General features: G+C 34.1%; 1 protein-coding gene across 11 annotated transcripts in view; it reads left to right on the forward strand.

Annotated features, from left to right (window-relative positions):
- Positions 1–17122, forward strand: part of Lrfn5 (leucine rich repeat and fibronectin type III domain containing 5) — a 284027-nt gene that overhangs the window by 119162 nt on the left and 147743 nt on the right. For 5 of the 11 annotated variants that reach the window (XM_028889294.2, XM_028889293.2, XM_028889296.2 and 2 more), the window contains exon 2: positions 11603–11778. The exons of 2 other annotated variants lie outside the window; for them this stretch is intronic. The gene's annotated coding sequence lies outside the window, so the exon portion shown is untranslated. Of the gene's footprint in view, positions 1–5440; positions 8872–11602; positions 11779–17122 lie in introns of those variants that run through there. 4 more of the 11 variants (XM_028889285.2, XM_028889284.2, XM_028889289.2 and 1 more) reach the window with 4 other exon arrangements.

The raw sequence follows: 17122 nt of genomic DNA on the forward strand, positions 1-17122 counted from the left end.
TACTCTATCTGTGCTCATTTATTTCCTGTTATTTCAGCCACACTGCCTGCTCTGTTTTCCCAGTCTTACAGTAACAGGAATGCAGGCTTAGGCTTTCTTCCAGGACAATGTTCAGTCAATGGAAAGTGTCTGGTGGTGATGCTGGCAGCATCTCTCCTGTGTGTGTGACTTTTAAACATCTAGAGGGCTGTACTTCACTGGGCAATCCGCCATTAGTCAAATTTATTGAATAAATTTGCAGGGTCAGCCATCACTAAATGCACACACAGACGAAATTAGTTGAAGTTGCTGTTTTTAAAACAGGAACACAAATACAATTGTCTGTAACTACCTCTCTGAGAGTTCACATGAACAGCTTAAACAAATCTGTAATGCAAACAAAAAGAATGGGAAAAATAATCACTAAGCACAAAAGTTTATAACTGTGACTCATGTAGATAAATTATTTTAATAAGCCTAAGATTCTAAAAGAAGTAAAACATATGCACTTTACCACCTCAAATAATGACAAAAAATTACTATCAAATATGAAATGTATTATTTTAGAAAAGAAGAATTAAATTAATTAAATACATTTCAGGATGCTTGTATGTGTGGACATGTCTGTTTATTCTCAATTAGCATTATAATCAAGCATCATCTTTTATTCTATATTTATAAATGATAGTTATTCATAAATATTATTCTTCATTCTAGAAGAATCTATCCATCAAGCCTACTGTATGAGGCTAGGGAAGTGTGCAGATTTTATAGCTTCCTTCCATAATGATTTTATGAGTCTCCTGATTCTAATGTTCTTAACTCAGTTGAGGGTCTGAGTATTTTGAATGAGAGACATTCTTATCACTTTGAAAAACTGGCTCTTCAATTTTAATGGCTCTACCAAAAACTGATCAACTATGTTGGTTTTATTTGAGGTCTTTTAAAAATTAATTTATTAACAAATGATTTTAAGAATCCACTCATTTAGGTTTAAAAATAACCTTTTAACTTAATCCCTGGAATATCCATTCATTTATATATGGCATCAGCTAAAAAATCTTAGCTGCACTTTGAAATCTAGGACTGGATTCCAAATACTGAGATGGCTTTCATTAGTTAATCAATTAGTCAGTCATATCATAATATCATTTGTTACCTGTTATCCATTTTTTGCAAATTTTTTATGAAGTTCAAAGAAGAATATCTGAGTGAGAACATCTGCAATTTCAATTTTTCTCACTTTTATTAAACAGTGCTTAAATATACTCTGATTTCAAAATAAATATGTAGGATATGGGATTTATTAAGCTAAAGACATTCTTTTCAGTTTATGCACCCCACTTTCAGTTCAGCAGAATACACAAAAGTTAACAACTCGCGTAAGTGTAAAGGTCATCAAAAGACTTTGATCTAAATATAGCAATTATTGTAGAGTAATAATTAATGTAAATATCACTAAATATTGTGGAACAGTTTCACAAAGCAAAGTTTATGATCCATTATGTGATCAATGGTTCATATAAAGATACAGTATTTTTTTTGTCTTTTTTTTTAAGTGTGGAGAGATGGTTCGGTGGTTAAGAAGACTTTTGCTTTTCCTATAGTCTTCCAGGGGACCTGTTTTTTTTTTTTTTTTCTCATATTCATGTGGCAGCTCACAACTATATGTAATTCCAGTCAGAGGCTCTATCACCCTCTTCTGTTCTCCATAACTACTGCATTCATGAGGTACACATATATTCAGGCAAACACTCATGTACATGAAATAAAAATTAATAAAATATCAGAAAATTTAAGTGATAGAGATGTATGAAGAAACCAATATCAAAATACTTAATTGCTGAAATCAAAACACTATCTATGCCTTTAAATATGGAATTAATACTCATAAAATCTATTGTTCTTCTTGCCAAATATTCTGTGATATTGAATATCATAGTTAATTGAACAATTAAGAAACAAAGGCCAATCTATTTCAAACTTGAAACAAAATAGGACCAGACAAAGACATTGTAGGAGTATACTGGAGAAATGGCTCAGTCAGTAAGGTGTTTATGCAACAATAGACACATAAATGGAGTTTCCTAGTATTCACATAAAACCCTGGTGAGGAGATGCACATCTGCATATTCAGGGCTGAGTAGGTGGAGACAGGAAAAATCCAGGAGCTTATTGGTCAATTAAGGTAGCCAATCAGTGAGCTTCTGGTTCACTGAGAACCTAAGACTTGAAATAATTAAGTAAATGACTAAAGAAAAACGAGAGACGTTGAAGCCTTCACTTGTACATGTGCACTTGAACTTACATGTGCACATGCATGAACGCTCAAACAATACTACAGGAAAAGAATTCTGTAGAGAATTGTGTCTTAGGAACAATGATTGCCTTAGAAACAAAAATTATCAAATGTGCTTTGGTGTCAAAATTATTACAGAAAATGATTAATTGTTATTTACTTCTGGAACAGGAAAATAGTTCAATGTAGAAAAATCAGTCAATGCAATATAGACCATAGACAAATGAAGAGCAGCACATAAATTTTTCTGTTGTTTCTGAAGAAGAATCTGAAGTAAACTCAAAATTGTATTATAAATCATCTCAATTAGCTGGGAATCAAAGTTATAAAAGTCATGCATGGAAAGAATAAAACCAAACCAAAACACAGAAACCATTATGCTCAAAAGTGAATAATTGGACTAGTAGACCAAACAATTATGTAAGAAATGTTTAAGACTAGCCATGTTTACTTGTGTTTGAATCTCCAGAAATCCTACTGGAGTTCTGAATGTTACACCATGCTCTAGATGTGGCTTGATGAGGACCAGACAGTTCAGTAACAAATTGAAGCCTGCCATTATAAATTACAGTTTTCTGTTAGTATCAAGGCTGCACCTCTGGAAAATAGCTTTTAATGGTTCATGGGATTAATCCCTTTTAATTATTTCATATATAAAATTTAACTGCATCCCTCACTTTAAGAGTTAAGGTTCTGAGTGTTTTTAGCTTCGGCTGCATGATGTTTCATTTTGACATTTTGTGCTCTTCCATTAAAGCTGTGGGGACATTTTTCAATCTTAGGTTGCATCAGTCCCAGATTCACAGACTTAATAAGCTGTGTTACTTATGTCCTCTGTCAAGTAAGGGCTAAAATGCTTAAGAAGAAAAGGCCCAAGGACTGCAGAATTACCATATAATGCAATAATGTTGCTGAACGTGCCTTCAAATACTGTTTTGTATTCATCTGTAGCTCTGCATCCTTCCTTCTGTCATTACCTACAGCACTTTGGAATCTGACCTTATAGAGAATAACTGCAGATGTCCTCCATAGCTCCTTTATCTTTTTTTCCAATGGGCTCTTTGCCATCAGAATATTTTCTAACTGAATCACAAGTTTCACTTTAGAACCTATTTTTCTATGTGAGCCATCTTTACTTTTAGAAATATTTTCTTCAAGAATTATCTTTAAATATTTTGATATGTGATTTTTCCTTTATCTGCACTTAAAACCTAGTAATGTGCATTTCTCAAGTTCTTATTTTCTGTAGTAAATGAGTGCACTGGATGCTGTAAGGCATATAGTTTTCCTCATGTGGTCTGGGTCTCAAAATGCTTACATATCAATAAAATATAAAAAGCCCACTACATATCATTACAGGGTGACTTTTGTGTTTGTTATAAGTGAGGCAAGGTATTTGTATTTGTTTTATAATTAAGCCTTGGTAATCTCAAACTAATAATCCTTCTGCCTCATCCTTCTCCATGCTGAGGTCATAGGTATGTGCCAACATGTCTAAGGATAATGGAAAATTTAAAGTGAGATATATACCTAAGAATCCATCACTGGTAGAGTACCAGCCAGCACATAAAAGGTCATTTCATCAAGGGAATATAAAGTGCTAACATAATAATTTTTTTCCTTATGTGTCCATATAGATACATACTAATCTGGATAAAACATGTAAGGGAGTGAATCTGACTTCTACAATTCGTGCTCTTCCATGTTTTAACTTTGTTTTGAAATCTTTCGCAACAATCCCAGTGTACTTCTTGTGTTTTTCCATATTATCCAAACCTATATCAATTTTCAACAGAGTTGAACACCAAACTCCCAAACTTGGGTATATCCGACATTTTTTTCTTTTTTTTTTTTTTAAATTCATTTGATTTTTAATTTTCCAAAAATTACACAGCAGACACAGCCTCATATCCAAACACACTGATCTATATATCTATATTAATGTATTCTAGTTTATATAGTTATGCAGTTTTTTTACTCACCCACATGTAACATGTTAGAATGTATCTACAATATTTGTTTATATACCTATATGAGAGTTACAGATGTCTGTGAAAGAGCCACATAATGAAAAAAATATATTAGTCAATGAAAAGTGCTCTATTATTACTTGTTTTTGGAAGTGACTACATCTTGTTGTAAATAGAGTTTGGAAAAGGCTAAGTAATTTACTGTAACTCTTAAATGTGTTCTGAATTTTTGTTTTAGTAAAGTAATGGAATTACAGTCTGAAAATGTTGGCCCTTAAGATTCTTTGGAAGTTCCCTGATGTACCATTAAACAGATTTTTCATAAAGTTAAAAAAATGCAAAGATTCCCATATAACATAGGCCCACTTTCTTCTTAACCTCTGTCTAGTATAATTAACGTGAAAATGAGGTGTTCAAAACTTACGTGTACAATGAATAGTAGTAAGCAAGGGAAACATGCACTTTCTATTCTTCACATTAAAAACTGATTTATTTTCCATAAATATTACAATTTTGAAGAAAAGACATGCTTTGAAATTCTCCTTACATGTATTCCTCAAAATTAATATTACTATGTTTAGGGAGTTATAGCCTGGTTTCATCATAAGATAATTTCTGATATGATATGGAGATGGTGACACTGTTTGCAAGATGGGAAGGGAAAAAAGGAAAAAGAGAAGATGACAAGTGATGGAGAGATGCAGAGGAAAAAAAGATCTTTCTTCCTGTCCTAGGGATAAGATGACTTCAACCTTTAGAGCAAATATGTGATCTCAGAACTTTTAACTTGAAACAAATTCCATTTCTATGTAACAAAATAGAAAGAAAATTTAGCTGATAACCTTTCAATTAAGAAATCATAGTTTTTTTGTTTTTTTTGTTTTCGAGACAGGGTTTCTCTGTTTAGTTTTGGTGCCTGTCCTGGATCTTGCTCTGTAGACCAAGCTGGCCTTGAACTCATAGAGATTCGCGTGGCTCTGCCTCCCAGGTGCTGGGATTAAAGGTGTGTGCCACCCCCACCTGGCATGAAGTTATAATTTAAATCATTTAAAAACTGTGTTTATTTTGATTCCTATCATTTGCTAAGCATTAGTCACATGAGCCAAAATCCTTTATTATCTCTGTAGTCTTTTGTACCTATTTTACATACAACTCATTTTTTTTTTGTTTTAGAATTTGACTTTAGAGATTTTTTTTAAATCTTTGCACTCAATCTGTTTTTCTAATGTGAATTCAATATGTTTAAATTTTGCTTGCATTAATGGAAAAATAATCAGTCTTCCTCCTTTTGTGCTTCCCGTGTAATCAACTTCCTCGACCCCAAATGAATGATCTTTCAACTCAAAGTGAGCTATCTTAAATTATGCACTATTCCGTGCTCCTGACCTAGAATACTGCCTGATTGTGTGTGTGTGTGTGTGTGTGTGTGTGTGTGTGTGTGTGTGTGTGTGTGTGTGGCGGGGGAAGTGTAGTGTCTGAGTACTTACACATGTGTCAGATATCTCACACATATGTTAGATAAATATAATATCATCTACTTAGAAGCAAGCTATTGATGTAGGTTGAGGACATCTGTTCACAGTTTTGAGTGCTGCTCTGGCTCAATAAAGCAAATTATTCCCTTGTAAACTGGTTAAAACATTGATTAAGATGATATTTTTTATTACTTTCTTTTACCAAAGGGTGTGTGTGTGTGTGTGTGTGTGTGTGTGTGTGTGTGTGTGTGTGTGTGTGTGTGCTTGTCAATAAATATAGAACAAAGCCTTTTGTTAGACAAAGATGGCAGACACCAGTAGAGAAACAGGTATTTCAAATTTGGGCTCATGCTTTCTTTGAACAACTCCAAGAGGCAAATTTATTTTTTCTTTAATGTGGCATATGCACAATTTAATGCACAGAGGTTTTATAGTTAAAGTGCAATTCTGGAGATAGATTGTTTCTCCACTAAACCAATGGCTAATTTAAATGCCTTTTTGTGTCTAGCATCCATTATTTTTGGACTATCACGAAATTTAGTGAACGAATTAGCCATGAAATCAATGTAGATCAGTCATCTCCTCTTGCTGTCCTTTGACTGCATAGTCCTTCACCTTGGCTAGTGGGTTACTAAGCAACAGCATCACTAAGTTACTCCAAGACTTGTTCACAGGAAATTACAAGTACAGCAATACAATTTTTAGGTCACCAAGATTTATGTTTTATTGAACTGCTGAACTCTTGCTGATAGAGGGAAGGGATGATGAGTTGCGCTAATTTTCCATGTGACATTTACATAAGTGGTGAGAGCCCCAGTAGGGCACTAATTTATTTGTCATATGATCTTGGAAGTGGGCTATTATTTGTAAACATTTTCCTACAGCAAATAGTTTGTGCTGTTTTTATCCACTGACACAAGATTATTTCCATTTTTAATCAGTGTCTCTAATTTAATTTTAAAAGTACCTAGGCTTAACAGTGTTCATGCCGAGAAACTATGCTTTAATAATAGTGTTTATGCAAATCTTTATGATCATTTTTGGCTGGAGAAACTAATTCACATGAAATAATTATCAATGTTATTTTGTCTGTGGTTTGAATTATTTTGGGTTATCTTCATTTCTCTTATCTGACACACAGATTTGCTGTACTGATGACTGAATGAAGGCTATTTAGTACATACTGGCTGTAAACACATAGAAACACATTTATTTTACCCTCTCTTCAAGTGCTTGGATTATAAACATAGGCCATTATATCTGGTACAATTAATCTTGTGTTTTGAATGGTCTACTAAAGATAATGGCTATATGAAAGCTATACTTTTATGATTTTTAAGTAAACAATTGAAAGGGAGTGAAAGGATGAGACTTGATTGCTCATATGTTTTAAAAGTTGGCTTTGTGCAACATGTAGAATAAACACCAAGATAAGTAAATGCATACTTTTTAATTAAGATGATTATAGTTACCTTTGCAATTGGCATAGATAAATTAGTTCCATGTCAATTATAAGATAGATATACTATGTGCTGGCCTCATGAATACTCAAATTTTGTGAATTTACGGGAAGTGGATAGTAAAGAGTATATCATTGTTGTCCTTATAGATTCCAAAGACCTCTTTGGTTGTTAATATGTTAAAGTTACATAATCTTAAGAAAGGAAAGAAAATTATTATGCACTCTGCATGGCACAGTTTCATATCTATGATAACTTGAAATAATTAAACATTTGTATGTATTTATAACAGCAATGATTAAAGAGGAGACTGTGAATATGAGAAGATAAGGGGGCTGTGTAAATACATTTTTATTAAATAAAAAAGTAAAAAAAAAGTGTAAATGCAGAGTGACTATTGTAGTTTTACCCATTATTTCAGGGTAAATCTGGTTTTAGAATCTTACCATCACTAATAATGAGATCTAAGTCAGTTTGTATTTTCAGAGAACTGATGATCACTTAGTGATGATGTTTTAGGCTCTTTAAGTAAGTATGGATGCTCATCTTAGAACTACGTATCCTATTAACTTCTAATGTGCTTCACAAGTTCTCTGAGTTCTTAGAGATTTTATCATTGTTCAAGAAAATTGTTATATGGGGAACCATACTTCTTGAGAATACATGAATATAATAGGTGTCAAATTTTGTAAGACTGTGAGACAGCCACAGCAACAGCAACTTGGAATTAAAACTAGGTATCAGAATTCATTATACGACATTTAATTTCAATGTACTCTCAAGGAATAAAGAAAAACTTTACATGATAATGTAGGAAAGTGACAGTATCATAACCACAAACTCAATTGCTTTCTTGTACTACTGCACTGATCTGTATATGTGAATGTTACTGTAGAATCTATGTGAGCTTTGTGTTATGACAGAAATGCCTGAGGCTACTGACTTATTATTAAAGATAATGTCTTTAAAAGTCACACTCTGGAGGTGAGAAGATGACTCAGCAGTGAAGAATACTTACTGCTCTTCTAGAGGACCTGGGTTTACTTTCTGGCACCCAAATCAGGTGGTTAATAACTTTCTGTAATTCAATTTCCAAGGGATCTAACCTCCTACCTCCATGGGCACATGCACATGCACAGTGCACATAAAATATGTAATCCAATGATGAGATTGGAAGATATATGTGTAAAATTGATTGAGCACTCATATCTTTAGGAAGGAAGGAAAGTGGGAGAGAGAAAGAGAGAGAGAGAGAGAGAGAGAGAGAGAGAGAGAGAGAGAGAGAGAGAGAGAGAGAGAGAGAGAGATATGCAGGGGAGACACCATTAGCATGTCCCAATAACTGAATGAACTCATTCCAGTCCCCATCTCTTGGTAGTCCTCGGCAGTTCGGCAGTTTCCAGGAGTACAAACCTGGGCACTTAAGCTTTAAAACACAGAACTCTGTAGGGCATATATCCAAACTAAACCACAACCTTTAGTGATCTAATGGAATCTTATTTACAGCATGCTGTACAAGGCATTTTGTGGAGGAAACTGGTCCTCCATGACAGGCTTGATTCATTAGGTACTCATTGTGTGACCTTCCCTGAGGTTTGCTTGATTTTCTGTTTTTACTTTATAGAGCAGTCATAAAAGAACATGCAATCACCTAATGTGGTTCTTGGAGTGAATTTTGGAAACATGAGGTAACATATATTTTACAATCTGTGGCACATAGTAAATTCTTAATAAAATTTATTACAAGAAAGAAAATGCATATCATACATAAATGGATCTTTACCTGAAGAACTAGAGCTTGGGTAAGGAATATGACATTTCTGGTGTGGTACATGCTTTGAGAAAATAGCATCCTGTTGACTTTAGGTAATTCCTGGATAACAGTCTGGAGCATTTATATGTTGTAACTCTGAAATGGTATAAGATACAATGACAGACATCAAATTTCATTTTATTGTATACCATATCTTTACCAAAGAGGCAGAACCATGGTCAGGACTTCAGGGACAAAGTCAATCTATGCCATTTTATTTCTGGGACTTATGTATGCATTCACAAACATGTATGAAATGCATGGCCACAGAACTACGTATATCATTTGTATGACAAAAATCCAGTAAGCCTGAGTACTTTTAAACAGTTATATTTTTGTCAACTGATTTATTTACTTTAATGAAATATTAGGTTGTCTATACAAAACAAAATGTATTAGTGTTCTCTAAGATATATTAAATGAGAGAATCAGGCAAAATTGGGTGAAGAAATGACCTGTGTATATAAGAATCTACATACCCTGAGCAGGATGTTTTGCTTTGGAGGGAGACTCACTTTTTAATTTTTTTTCTTTTTACTATTATTATTAAGAGATTTTTCTATTCATTTTACATACCAGCCACAGATTCCCCTCTCCTGCCTCCTCCTGCCCCCTAGCCTTTCCCCCTAAACCACCCCGATTCCCACGTCCTCCAAGGCAAGGTCTCCCATGGGAAGGGAGATTCACTTTTTAAGTTCCTTTAATTATTTTTTAATCAATCAAGCATATATGAATATAAAATTAGTTTATAACATCTATGAAAATTAACAAGTGAATAAACATAGTTTTTGGGATATAATTGGCCTGCAGTTATATATGTGATACATCCTCTCTATTATATAACTCCATAAAACTTTATATTTTATTATATTTATGTTAAAATATATAGAATTCATCTAAGGATTCATAAAATATTAAAAATAAACTTTATATACCTTTATGAAATTGTATAGGAAAAACATGTTTTTATTTTGAGTTTTTTCTGAAGATTTCAGTATTATAATAGAAAATTTCAGTATTCAAAATCCTGCTCTAGATGGGAATTGTTATTGATCTTGTATTGTTTGTAATCTGAAGAACAATGGTAATGCTATGACAGTCCATCAACAACATGTACATCCTCCCATTCACTAGTTTATCTTAGAGAGTTTCAGTGTTTTCATAACTTTTTCCATTATGTCCATAAATGCACATAGGATATTGTAATCATATCCAGCCCTGATTCCATCCCTCCAACCTCTTCCCTATTATGTCATGGTATATTCTAACATCTTCATGTGCTCATTTTGTAAACACATGTCCACTTCATTTTGCCTATATGTCTAAGGCTGTAGGATCATCTGCTGGATTCTGGCTAGCCTCTTAGGGGCCGAATTGCTGAAGAATATTGACTTTCTCTTACCCAGAAGTCATCAATGTCTAAAACTCCTCAGATAAGGGTGGGACTTCATAATCCCCGACTCTGTCCATTCTAAAATTACCTAGCTTTATCTTGGGATGGTCTTGTACATGCAGACACACTGTGCGGGCCATTTCAGTACCAATTTTAAAAGAGAGGAATCACTCTCTTAAGTTTAGATTTATATTTAGGCCTGGTGAAACTTGTTTACAATTCCAGGACCAAGGAGGCTAAAGTGGGAGGATTGAGGTTTTACAGCCAGCCTGGGCTATATAGCAGGGCCCTGACTCAAACAAATTCAAAACAGAAAACTTAAAAATTATTCCATTCATCAAATCTTTAATATTGGCTTTATAAAAAGTGTTATATAAGTAAAGTTAAATCATATTTGTTTCATCTTATATTCATTATTTATTGTCATATTTTGAAAATAATTGGTGTTTATGCTTCTGAGGATATTTATTACAGTCTAAGTAAAATTAAATTATTTTAGTAATTTTAAAGATATTTTAAAAATTAATAGCTCGGTTTTCAAAGTGTTAGGTCGGAATATTAGCTAGAACTTTTATAACAGCTCTTAGATGAGAAAAATTTAAACATTGCATCTCACATAGGTTGACAGTCAAACCTCTGGAAAGAGAAGCAATTGTTGCATATCAGACACTTTAAAAATACAAATATAAACTTTAACAATTCGATGTATGTTACATCCTTTTCCCCAGACATGCATAGATTGCAATGTACTGATTTTTGCCTTGAAATAAAATATAGTTAATATAAACAAAGTCTGGTGTTCTTGAAGACCAGAAAGGGATATGTTAGATTTGTTCCTTGCTATATCTAATGTTATGTGTGTGCATTTACCTGGGACATAGCAGGCCGTATTTAAAGATGTGTGAGTTATGCAACAAAATGAACTAATTCAAAGATAAAGAATATTATGTGGGATATTATAATTTAAGCTACCTAGAGTTCTGACAGAATAACACACCTTCCAAAACTAAAGGCAGAGTGTTGACATATTTATTGGAATGAGAACATATTGCACATTTCCATTGGAAAGCTTTTTATGCAAATGTATTTGAATTCTAATTAGTGAACATCCTAATATGAGTTGTGATTGAGCATGCAATTATCAGAAAAAAAATCCAGATACTTTAAAAGCATTTTTGATGTCTTTTCTTTGTTCTGTTTGCCTCCTCTGAAGAGTCCCTGTATCCATTCAGCCAGGTCTTGAGGAGAGATGTAGTAGCTGACGGCCCTTCCCTCAGACACTGTTCTCAGCACCAGCTTTGGAGATGCTTTCACCCTGTCGGTTTTCTGCAGTAGCCAGGCCGAGTGCTGACTCCTTCATGGTAGCAAGGAACTCTTCAGGCTCCAGAAGTAAGTTGCACAATTCCGTCTTACCATTGCCAGGAAGTTTAAAGACATGTTTGGGAGTTTAATTGGAAATTTTGCAAACTGACAGGCAAAATGAAGTCAGAATTATTCATTATTGATTGCAATTATTTTTGAATATGAAAAGTCTACTAGTTTTTATGTTGATATCCAAATCAGTATGAGACTTTCTGATTTGCTGTTATACTCATGATTTTCATGCATTGCAAGATATAGTTGCCTCTTTGTGTCTTAGACAATGTAAAGGTTAAAATAATTTTGTGCCTCCATAAACAGATTCAGAATGACCAGGTATTGCATCAAACTTGCTTGAGTGAGTTATGAAAACAAAAGGCTATAGGTAGAAAAGTGAGTTGGAGCCGGGCGTTGGTGGCGCACGCCTTTAATCCCAGCACTTGGGAGGCAGAGCCAGGCGGATCTCTGTGAGTTCGAGGCCAGCCTGGGCTACCAAGTGAGCTCCAGGAAAGGCGCAAAGCTACACAGAGAAACCCTGTCTCGAAAAACCAAAAAAAAAAAAAAAAAAAGAAAAAAGAAAAGAAAAGTGAGTTGGTATTGTGAATAACATTTTGCCTGATTGGCTGGATTATGGAATGCAAAGGTGTCTGTTTCTTTCAGAGTTTATGATAGCCTATAAAAACACACATTTGAAAAAAAAAAGAATGCCAACAACATGTAGGAAAATAAATTGCATTTGGCAAACCATACAATGCAAAATCTGCACATAACAGCCAAAGAAGTCTCCTGCTATAGATTTGTCTATGATTTTCCTAAATTCTAGCAAGCCAAGGAAATACGTTGTTTTCTTGTTTATGTTTTTAGCACGTAGAACACAAGAACTTTTTTCCTGGAAAAATAAATCTTTCCTAAACCATTGATTTGTTATTTTTGAATTTTTTTTTTTTTTTTTTTTTTTTTTTTTTTTTTGGTTTTTCGAGACAGGGCTTCTTGGTGTAGTTTTGTGCTTTTCCTGGGACTCACTTTGTAGACCAGGCTGGCCTCGAATTCACAGAAATATGCCTGCCTCTGCCTCCCGAGTGCTGGGATTAAAGGCGTGTGCCACCAGCACCCAGCAAATTTTATGGTTTAATTTGAGATATTTTTCCTGTCTTTCAAATCTTTTATATGTATATCATACATATATGGTTTTCAAATATCATGTATCTGTCTTTCAAATACTTTATAATATAATACAAATACACAACACACAACACACCAAAATATCTCTATTTTGCGCTAAGGCATGTATCATGCCAAATGTCCACACACAGAAAATAACTGTGAGTGTATTATTATAAAAAGTAAATGTTTAGTGAAGCAATTACTTTTATTTTTCTTTCTTTAAATAAAACTCAAGAGTCAGATATTGGGGTATATACCTGATAGATCCACAGAGCAACAGAGAAGAGATGAGCTGACCTTTCCTCTCCACCTTCCCGGATCAAAGGCCACCAATCTTTCTAAGTCCCTTCCTTTTCCTTCCTGTGTCTCTCTATCCTAATCGGTGTCTTCCAAAAACTCTAAGGTTAATTCTGACCAGCTTAATGTTGACTCTGCCCTCTGATTCAAGATTTTAAATTATTGGCAGTCTCGGGAGTCTCAGAATGTGATCAAAATATCCCACAACAGTTTGGCTTAACTTCAATTGCGGTTAGTGTTTATCAAGTTAAATTATCTTGAAGGAAGTGGGGATGAGATGCCTCAGAAACATAGGTTAATTTACCAACACATCACAATGCCAGGATGCCTTCAATAAAAATATCTATGCCGTTAGTGGAGAATAAAGATTGGTGTTAATAATTTCTGTCTTTATTATGCTACTAATTATGTAAGATTAAAGCAATCAGCAAGATGCCTGTTATTGCTTTCATGCCCAAAGTCATGTCAGAGGACTATATTTAAGATCTAAAAAGAACATTTCTTTATTGTAAAAAAAAAAGAATTTGTTATAACTGCAGCTTTAACACAAAATATGCAGTTGACAAATTAAAGGTTTTATTTTCAGTGTAGCATTTCCCTGTGTATATTTTATTTATTTCTCTACCACTTTTACATGCTTTGTTCTTTAATTTTGAGGCTTGTATTTGCTTTATGACTCTTGACCCTTTTATTGAATAGAGCATCTTGAGAAAGACATCTTAAATTTTTCACCCTTTATAAATTTTAAGAAAATGAAAGATTATATCTATACCAGAGGTAATATCACACATTTAAACAAAACAATTAGTTAACTATTTTTTTTAAATTTTCTGCTGCTAAGCTTCACTTTTTCTTACAAAAGCATTTAACTTTAGAAAAGTTGTTAGCTAGGGAAATATATTTATGAGCGTGATTCCCTAGTATTAATCACAGGACATTGAAATCAAACACATTTCTATATACTAGCAGCTACAGGATACCAAAAATCTATTTAATTAATGAGAGTGGAATGCTACAGGGAAATGTTTTATATATTGAAAACAATTATTGTAAGATAGCAGCTAATGCAATTTTTCTTTGGTTTTGTTTTTGAGTTACAAGTTTATTATTTTTAGAGGTAGAAACTTTCCTTCATTTCTTCTTTCCTTCCTTCTTTCCTTCCTTCCTTCCTTCTTTCCTTCTTTCATTCCTTCTTCCTTCCTTCTTCCCTTGCTCCCTCTCTCCCATTCTTCCTTCTCTCGTTTTCCTCTCTTCTTCCTTCCTTTCTTTCTTTTTTCTTTATTCTTTTTAAAATAGGGAAACATGTTAAGCTGAAAGTCCTGCATTGAATTAACTACCTTGAAAAAAATAGAAAGTAAATACATTCCTAGTTAGGAGCTTATTTCAAATAGTTCCTTGCAAACTCATAGCGTATCATTAGTATTTCTCCTTAAAACAAGTAGTATTGCTTGAACAGGAGCTCTAGAATGAAATAGAAAATGCAGAAGTAAAAAGGGAAAGCAATGGTATACTTTTGCATTGGGCTACACCTATTGTAACTCAAAGCAGCTGACGTGACCACTGTTGTTATCATATTTTTCTCTGTCATTCTAAGTTTTGGCCAGCAAAAGCACACTTTCTTCATTCCACCTCTTGCCTATTTAGTTTTTGAAAGAAATAAAAAGACAGTTGATGAAACTAAAAGTTACACATAATCATGTCTTAATGAAGGTGTTGTTATATACACACTTGTGTGAGTACATGCATATCATGCATATGTAACAGTACACATTAAGCTGTTTCTTGAGTGCATAAGAGAAATAACATCAATAAGCTACTATACTTTCTAAATATTAAGATTATTTTAATAATAATAGTTTATTTTTCTGTGCAATAGAATTTATAGATTATACTCCACAATGAAATTGATACTTCCATGAATATGTGTGACATATTGTGCTGAAAAATTCTATTTAGCAGAGCTATTCAATGATTAGAAGTATCACTTTGTAATACCTAATACTAATTAGTAAGCCATTAATTAATTAATTAATTAATTTATGGTTTTTTGAGACAGGGTTTCTCTGTGTAGCTTTGTGCCTTTCCTGGAACTCACTTGGTAGTCTTGGCTGGCCTCGAACTCACAGAGATCCACCTGTCTCTGCCTCCCAAGTGCTGGGATTAAAGGTGTGCACCACCACTGCCCGGCCAATTTATTCTTTGAACCCTTTTTTATGAGACTACAAGTACTATGCTCAGTGAAATAGATGCAATTTTCACGTATTATGCATTTATATACATGAACGTAGAATACATGAATACCCATAAATAAACAAAGCTAGGATCATCAATAGGACAACTTCAAAACCCTAACTTTGAAACCTTACCTGGTTATATAAGGTATATATAAATGAGATTCTGTAAGTATAAATTAGATTCTGTAAGTATAAATTAGATTCTGCAATTTCCAAATCAAGAGAAGACTAAGGACATGCTAAATTATGCATTTCTCAGTACAAAATAAATATTCTCAGAGAAAACCAACCCAAAACAGACACTACCAATGTTATGTTCACTACATTTCTTTCCAGTAACTTTCAAAAAGATACAGGTAATTACCTAAGTGCTTTGCACTTAACATGTTTCAGAGGAATCGTAGTTACTTTTGAAATAGATCCTTTTCATGTTTGAGCTGCTTCTGAAAGGCAATGACAGGGTCCTGTTATTAGGAAACAAGTTTGGGAACATGGTGCCAATCTCTGAAGGGAAGAGGGAAGCAGATAAGGCTACTCACTAACATAAGCCATCAGCAATGAAGCAGGACCAAACTTGAATAGCAACAGAGAATTACATTAGTCAAATCACATAACTTCTTTGCATTTGACAAATGATACCTCTCACCTAATCTGGTCTGATTTATCTACAAAAACAAGACCCTGCCTTTGCTCTTCTAAAGCAGGTACAAAAGAATATAACTCAAAATTTTCATTAAACCACAATTACACACGGCATGAAGATAACCCAGCCCAGAGGTAGCTACTGGGGGTAAACAGGAACTGAAAAGTAGAAATTGTTATGTGCCTTACGTGTGGGAAATAGCAACATCCAAGACAATGGAAACATATTTATTGTAAATTGAAATTGTCTGGCTTGCAGAGATAGATTTCAACCCTAGACAGCTATTAATGGGCTGATGTGTTGTCCTTTTGAGATACAAATCCCAGAAGCTGGAGTGAGAATATACAGTCTTCCAAAAGCCCATAAGGGCTGAAAACAGAACTGCATGTGTCTTGGCCAGCAGGTCTTGATTCAGAGTGTCTCTGCTTTCCGTGCCTCTGGTTTCTGTTGGCCTGCAGGGCTGCTGGTGCAGTATTTCCTACAGAGCAGTGTCCTGTGAAGAGGTGTCTGCACAGATGCTCTGGCTTTGCAGATAGTGATGACTTAACATTTAGGGCCAGGAGAATTTAATGCCCTGTGAGGAGTCCTCTCAATACTGGGCTTTTAGTGAGTGGAAGCAATCTCCATTGTAAGGTATTGGCTTTGAAATAAATGGGGACAAGCCAATTGATACTAATTCAACTGAAGGCTATCTTGGTAACCCTGACAAGCACTTTATCCCTATAGTTAACTGTCATATATCAGTGTGGGCAACTGTGAAGCATATGTCAGATTTAGAATATTCTGGGGATATGAATGCATCTCTCATCAACATTAAACAGAGTGTGGGAGGCATTACATCAAGAAAACCTTGGCAGACTATCCAAAGACTACTTTTAGTGAAAATCCATGACTTACCATGGGAAGAAATTCAGAATAAAAGGATCTGAATGCTGTATTGATTAAAACCTTCAACAACACTTCCAGTGATTTTCTGCCATGAAGGGACTAAGTGATAGACTTAGAATTATCAACTGAAAACCTTAAGAATATAAGA

Source organism: Peromyscus leucopus, chromosome 14, assembly GCF_004664715.2.
Source record: "Peromyscus leucopus breed LL Stock chromosome 14, UCI_PerLeu_2.1, whole genome shotgun sequence".
NCBI lineage: Eukaryota > Metazoa > Chordata > Mammalia > Rodentia > Cricetidae > Peromyscus > Peromyscus leucopus.